At 39.1% G+C, this 7,126-nt stretch overlaps 1 protein-coding gene across 1 annotated transcript in view; it reads left to right on the top strand.

Annotated features, from left to right (window-relative positions):
* Positions 1–285: 285 nt before the first annotated feature.
* FAM168A (family with sequence similarity 168 member A) overlaps positions 286–7,126 on the top strand; it is a 199,052-nt gene continuing 192,211 nt past the window's right edge. The window contains exon 1 of the mRNA XM_049619500.1: positions 286–955. The gene's annotated coding sequence lies outside the window, so the exon portion shown is untranslated. The remainder of the gene's footprint in view (positions 956–7,126) is intronic.

The following is a 7,126-nucleotide window of genomic DNA, read 5'->3' as shown; positions in this document are numbered from 1 at the left end:
CTTAAGAGGTGTCTGTCTTTTGAGTTGGTTGTGGGCCTAACAAAGGAGTACAAAGGAGTTCCCCAGGGGTCCACTGAGTCTTCCCTTAAGGTACCTGAAGACCTCAAGAGTACAGGAATTCCACTTCACAGAGGCCCTAAAAATTCACCAAGGCCCCCAGGGGTGAGAAACTGCTTCCAAACTCATTAAATCATTTAGTAAGCACTCACTGACTCTCCCTACTTGTCCCATGCCTGGCCCCGTGCCTAGGGTCCTGCCTTCAAGTTGCTTGACATCTGCTACACAAGGCAGACCTGAACCTAGCCAGTTTCTGCTTAGAGTGACCAGTGCTGCTGCAGAGGAAAATATAGGGTCTCTCTGTCCCTGGGAATAGGAGGCTTCTTAGAGATGGAAATAGTTGAGATAAATCCTGGAGAATGAGTGGGAGATAGCAGGTGAAGGATGGGTGTGCGATGAGGCTCAAGAAATGGTTCGTTCAGAGGGACAGCTTTATATCAGTGATGATGTATTAGTGTATTAGTGATGATGTAAGTTCAATTGCCATAACAATCATCCTCTATGCTGTAAATAGATGTAGTTCTTTAAAGTTCAAGTGTGAGCCGTCCAAGTGGGAGTATAAATTATCTATTTCTGTGTAAGAAATTACACCCAAATGTAGTGGCCTGAAACTATAGATGTGTATTGTCTCACATATTTTCTGTGTCAAGGATTGGAAATGGCTTAACTAACTAGTTCTGGCTCTAGGTTCTCATGAAGTTGCTGTCAAGACATCAGCCAGGGCTGCAGTCATCTGAAGGTTCTATGGGAAGCTTGGTTATTGGCAGGAGGTCTCAGTTCCTCAGAATGTGGATCTGTTCTCATGACATGGCAGCCACCTTCTAAGATCCAAGACAGAGTGAGGCAGAAGCCACAATGCTTTTTATGACCTCATCTTAGAAGTTACCCTCTATCACAGGTAAGAATTATGGAGGCCATCTTCGAGGCTGGATAACATAATCTGCCTTCTTAACCCCAATGACTTGTGTCTCTCCTACATGCAAAATACTCTCACCTTCCTGTAAGGCCCTGAAAGTCTCATCCCATCACAGTATCAACTTGAAATCCTGAATTTTGTCATTTTAGTCAAATTCAGATGAAAACAAGTCTCCTTGGGAGTAGTTCCTCAAGTAGTCTCATCAAGTACAGTTCTGCTTTATCCAAACACCTGCAAATGAGAGACAAGTTGTCTTCTCTCTACCTGCCCAACATCCCAAGCAGGACCAAGGTAACTGCTATCGACCTTCCTGCTCAAATAGAGAGGAAACAGGTACACAGGAGTCACTGGTCCATAGCAATTCTGAAATCAAGCAGGGCACACATTGCTTCTGAAATCAAGCACTTACATGATTCAGACCAAACTTGGGAATACTTCCTTGTGGGTCTTGGTTCTGCCCTCAGAGTCATCCTTCTTTTCTCATGAAAGATTGACCATGTTTGCAGCTAAGTAATTTTTTCAGCCCATTTCCTCAACTATTATACAAGTTTAGAAATCTAAAGTTTTCTTTTCATTTTATATTGTCCCTGTTCCTTTCAAATATAGGCATTTGAGTTTGTGACACGTGGTTTAGACAAAGGTCTTGTAGGGAAAAACAAAATCCATATTTAGGGAGCTTCCATGAGTTCTATATGACCAAAACATTGGGTGTTCCCTGGGTTTCTCTTTGCTAGAATGTTTAAACATATACTCACAATTATTACTTACTTGTGTCAGCCCTCATATCTGACTGTGATAACCTCTAGGGCAGGGCCTATTTCTCGAGGACAAATAGACAAATCCATTATCATGCTGGGATATTTTAATACAACTCTCTCAGTAACTGATAGAATATGCAAATAAAAATATCAATAAAGACAAATGAAATTTGAATGACATGTTTCAGAATTTTGACATAATTGACATAATAGAACATTGGATCCAATAACAATAGAATACATATTCTTTTCAAGTGCACACAAATATTTATTGATATGCTGAGCCATAATGTAAGTCTAACTGAATTTCTAAGAGTTAAGATCATACAGAGTATGTTCAATGACCACAGTTGGATTATGCTAGTAATCAAAAACACAAAGAAAACTAGAAAATCCCCAAATAATGCAAAGGTCAAAAAAGAAATCACAATAGAAATTACAAAGTATTTGATTCAAATGATAATGAAAATATAATATGTCAAAACCTATGGAATGTAGCTAAAGCCATGTTTAGAGGGAAATCTGTGGCTTCAAGTGAGTATATTGAAAAGAAAACAATGGCTGAAAATAAATTATCTAAATATCTATTTCAACTAGTCAGGAAAAACACCCAGAAATTAAATCCAAATGAAGTAGAAAGAAGAAAATAATAAAGTTGACAGAAGAAGTTAATAAAATAGAAAACAAAGATATGAAGGGAGGATTCAAAGAACCAAAAGTTAATTCTCTGATAAGACTAGTAAAGTTGATGAAGTTTTGGCCACATAGGTGAAAGATAAAAAGAGAAGACAAAATTCTCAATTTAGAAATGAAAAGAGTGCCATCCCTACAGATCCTACATGAATCAAAAAGATTGTGGGAGGAAATGGTGAGTAACTATATCCCAACACACTTGAAATTCAGATGACATGAACAGATAACTAGAAAAACACAGCCTACTAAAACTGACACAAGAGGAGACAGGAAAACTGAGTAGTTTCTGTTAAATTTTTGCTATTAAAGAAATTGAATTTTTTATTAAAAAAAAAAATCTTCCCACAAAGAAAACTCCAAGTCCAGATTCTTCCAGAGGACAGAAAAAATAGAAGTACTTCTCAACTTATTTTATGGGATGAGCATTACCTAGGTACAAAAACCTAGCGAGGACATTATCAGGAAGGAAAATTATAGGCTAAACAAAGATGTGAAAATTCTAAGCAAATTATCAGCAAGCCAAACCCAAAGATCAATAAGTAGGATAATACTACACAACCAAATTGTGTTAACTCCAGGGATACAAAGTTGATCTGACATTTGAAAATTAATATAATGCACCAATTTAACAGAATAAAGTTAAGAAAGTCATAGGATCATCTCAAGAGATGTGGAAAATTAATTTGATAAAAGCCACCAATCATTTATAATAAAATCCTTTCAAACTAAGAATAGAAGGGAACTTCCTTCATCTGATAAGGGGCATGCACAAAAAACCTACATCTAACATCATACTTGCTGATAAAATAGAAAAAGCTTTCCTCCTGAAATGGGAATAAGGAAAGGGTGCCCAGTATCATCCCTTCTAGTCAACATTGTACTGGAGGTCCTCTCCTATGAAGTAACAAGAAAGAGTGTAGAATTAGAAAAAAATAATTAAAATTATAATCATTTGAGGGCAGGGGCCTGGCCTGATTCCTTTGCCGGGGCCTGGCACAGAGTAGGTGTTTGTTTGGTTGGTAACTATTAAGTGGACAGATGGAGAAATGGATGGACAAAGAGAATGTTAAGTAGTAGGGCCCCAAGGCAGGGGCCTATCTTGTAGGGCACTGATGACTACATAATCAACAGAAAAAATAAAACAGCAGTGAAATTACACACAGTGAAAATTTTTTTTAATATTTACTGATTTATTTTGAGAGAGAGAGAGACAAAGAGAGAGTGCAAGCAGGGGAGGGACAGAGAGAGAAGAAGAGAGAGAATCCCAAGCAGGCTCTGCACTGTCAGCACAGAGCCCAATGCGGGGCTTGATCTCATGTAGCATGAGATCATGACCTGAGCCGAAATCAAGAGTGGGTCGCCTAACCCATTGAGCCACCCAGGCATCCCTGAAACTTTTTATTGATGAAAAATTGATAAAAGGATCAGGGAAATCTTCTTGATAAAGTGTAGATCAGCAAAGGTTTGGCCACCGTCTTCATTTCTTTTCTCTCTCTAGGAGCTTTAGTAGAGAGTCAAGATATTTGGCCCCCACTTTGACCCTAAAGATTAAAATTTTTTTTTAAGATTTTTATTTTTATTTTTTAAAGTTTATTTGTTTATATTGAGAGAGACAGAGATAGCACATGAGCAGGGGAGGGGCAGAGAGAAGGGGAGAGAGAGAGAATCCCAAGCAGGCTCTGCACCGTCAGCGCAGAGCCCACAAAACTGTGAGACCATGACCTGAGCCAAATTCAAGAGTCGGACGCTTAACCGACTGAGCAACCCATGCACCCTTAAAGATTTTTATTTTTAAGTAATCTCTACACCCAACGTGGGGCTCAAACTCACAACCTTGAGATCATAGGTTGCATGCTCTACCGGCTGAGTCTACCTGACCCTGAGGACGTTTTTGTCTTGTAGTTATGAATACAAATTTTTGATGGAATTATATCATATTGATTACTTTTCACTGAGAAAATATTTCCCAGAACAAATCACATTAAGTCAGTTCAATACCTTTGATTTTTCTATACAGTCATTAAATCTATTTCCAACTTACTCATTTTGGCTTAAATTGAACTATAATTATCTTCATCTGAAAAATAATTTTCGGTATAAATTTCATAATGATGATTTGTGTTACCAGTCAATTTAAAAAATCCATATCACAGTTTAATAATTATAGCTTCTGCCATTGTAAGTTATCTTTTGTGGTCATTATTTCTATTTTCTATGGAGTTCACTTTTCCTGGGATGAATTTTCCAGATCTACATTTTGTCAAGAAGCCTTCCTTGATTTTTCCATCCATTTTAGTCAATGAGTAATTTCACTGTGTGCAATTTAGATGTTGTCAGTTTTATTTTTTTCTGTTGATTATATAGCGGGTATGAATCTTACTCCACAAAGTTAGGGAAGTAAGAAATGACATATTACTTTATTCAATTTAAATCAAATTAAATCCAATTCAGAGCTTACATTATATGGGCTCCTTCCCCTGCAAAGGATCTGGTCTTTTGTAGAGAAAAATATTTTGATTAATGGATACCAATGTCCTTCTATCTACCATGCGCTGTCCCTCCAGACAGCAGGCCACACATATGTCCAAGCCCCAGACCTTCCTACTTCTGGTAATCTCTCACTACCCTCAAAGGCATTGGCTCCTGAATGGCCTTTGCAGAAAACAGCCGCCCAGGCTCTCTTGGGTGAGATGCAGACACATTTCTTTTCCCCTTAATTCATCCAGGTTAGGATTAGAATGTTTCAAGAGAAGTTTAGGAGAAAACAAAAAGCCTACAAGAAAATGTGAGAGCTGGAAAGGATGGGTTTGGTGCATTCTTTGACAAATTTGTGCAAATTTATCCTCTTTGAAATCAGTTTTGACTGTCAAAAGGTGATTGTTCACAATAGATAAAGACTTCCTAAAACTGGGGAAAAAAGGAACAGCCCCCGCCCCCTTAAGACTACAATGAGAGCAAACTAGTGGGTACACAGGTGGTTATTCCATTCTCAGAACTTTTCCATCTCTAGCAGAACAGCAACATGGCAGGCCATAGGTATTTGGACAGAGGCTCTGACTTCTAGGCTTTTCCCTCTGGGGGATTTCCTGCCTCAGTCTTGTTCTGTCTGCACTGTTTTGCTTACCTCAAGTGTATTCTCTGAGACGTAAGATCAGTCCATCCAGAGACAACTTCCCGTCTGCCTGATCTTGTCCGCTTTGCTCTATTCATTCCTGCCATCCCCAAGTGTCTCCTGCCAACCTTTCTAAAGCTTTCCTCTTTCATAAAGAACCAAAACAATACAGTTGTAAACAAATACAACAAAACAAAATGCAAAATCCTTGTCTCTTTACAGAGTTGTAGGGTTGAAGAGAAATTTACATTAGACACTCATAACAGCCCTGGGAGGTATGTGTGAATATCCACATTTTGCAGAAAGATGAAGTGACTTGCCCAAAGGTCACAAGCTTGTGAGGATGGAGATAGGAAGGAGGATTGGAGTTCAATTCTGGCTGGATCCTTAGTCTCTGCCAACTGCATGGCACTACCTTCTCAACCCCACACTCCATTAAAAATTCCTATCACATGGCCAACAGACACATAGAAAGATGCTCAATATCACTCATCATCAGGGAAATACAAATCAAAACCACATTGAGATACCACCTCACACTGGTCAGAGTGGCTAGAATGAACAACTCAGGAAACAACAGATGTTGGCGAGGATGTGGAGAAACAGGAACCCTCTTGCAAACTGGTGCAGCTGCTCTGGAAAACAGTGTGAAGTTTCCTCAAAAAATTAAAAATAGAACTACCCTATGACCTAGCAATAGCACTACTAGGAATTTCTGCAAAGGATACAGGAGTGCTGATTCATAGGGGCACATGTACCCCAGTGTTTATAGCAGCACTTTCAACAATACCCAAATCATGGAAAGAACCCAAATGTCCAACAACTGATGAATGGATAAAGAAGATGTGGTTTATATATACAATGGAATACTACTTGGCAATGAGAAAGAACGAAATCCTGCCATTTGCAATAACGTGGATGGAACTGGAGGGTATTATGCTAAGTGAAATAATTCAGTCAGAGAAAGACAGATATCATATGTTTTCACTCATATGTGGAACTTGAGAAACTTAACAGAAGACGATGGGGGTAGGGAGGGGTAAAAAATAGTTTCAAACAGAGAGAGAAGCAAACCCATAAGAGACTCTTAAATACAGGGAACAAACTGAGCGTTAATAAGGGGGTGGGGGAGAGGGGAAAATGGGTGATGGGCATTGAGGAGGGCACTTGTTGGGATGAGCACTGGGTGTTGTATGTAAACGATGAATCATGGGAATCTACCCCCGAAACCAAGAGTGCACTGTATACACTGTATGTTAACTAACTTGACAATTAATTATATTTAAAAAAAATTCCTTTCCCGGGGCACCTGGGTGGCTCAGTCACTTAAGCATCTGACTTTGGCTCAGGTCATGGTCTCATGATTCGTGGGTTTGAGCCCCACATTGGGCTCTGTGCTGACAGCTCAGAGCCTGGAGTCTGCTTTGGATTCTGTGTCTCCCTCTCTCTCTGCCCCTCCCCCGCTCACACTCTGTGTCTCTCAAAAATGAATAAACATTAAAAAAAATTTTAAAAATTAAAATTCCTGTCACAGACACAAGCCCCCAGGCTCTGTCGTCCCTTCCTACATAATTTTTATGCTCTAGTCCA

This window comes from Panthera uncia, chromosome D1 (assembly GCF_023721935.1).
Source record: "Panthera uncia isolate 11264 chromosome D1, Puncia_PCG_1.0, whole genome shotgun sequence".
Classification (NCBI taxonomy): Eukaryota; Metazoa; Chordata; class Mammalia; order Carnivora; family Felidae; genus Panthera; species Panthera uncia.
Note: the sequence above shows the minus strand (reverse complement) of the source record. Positions and strands in the feature narration are given on the sequence as shown.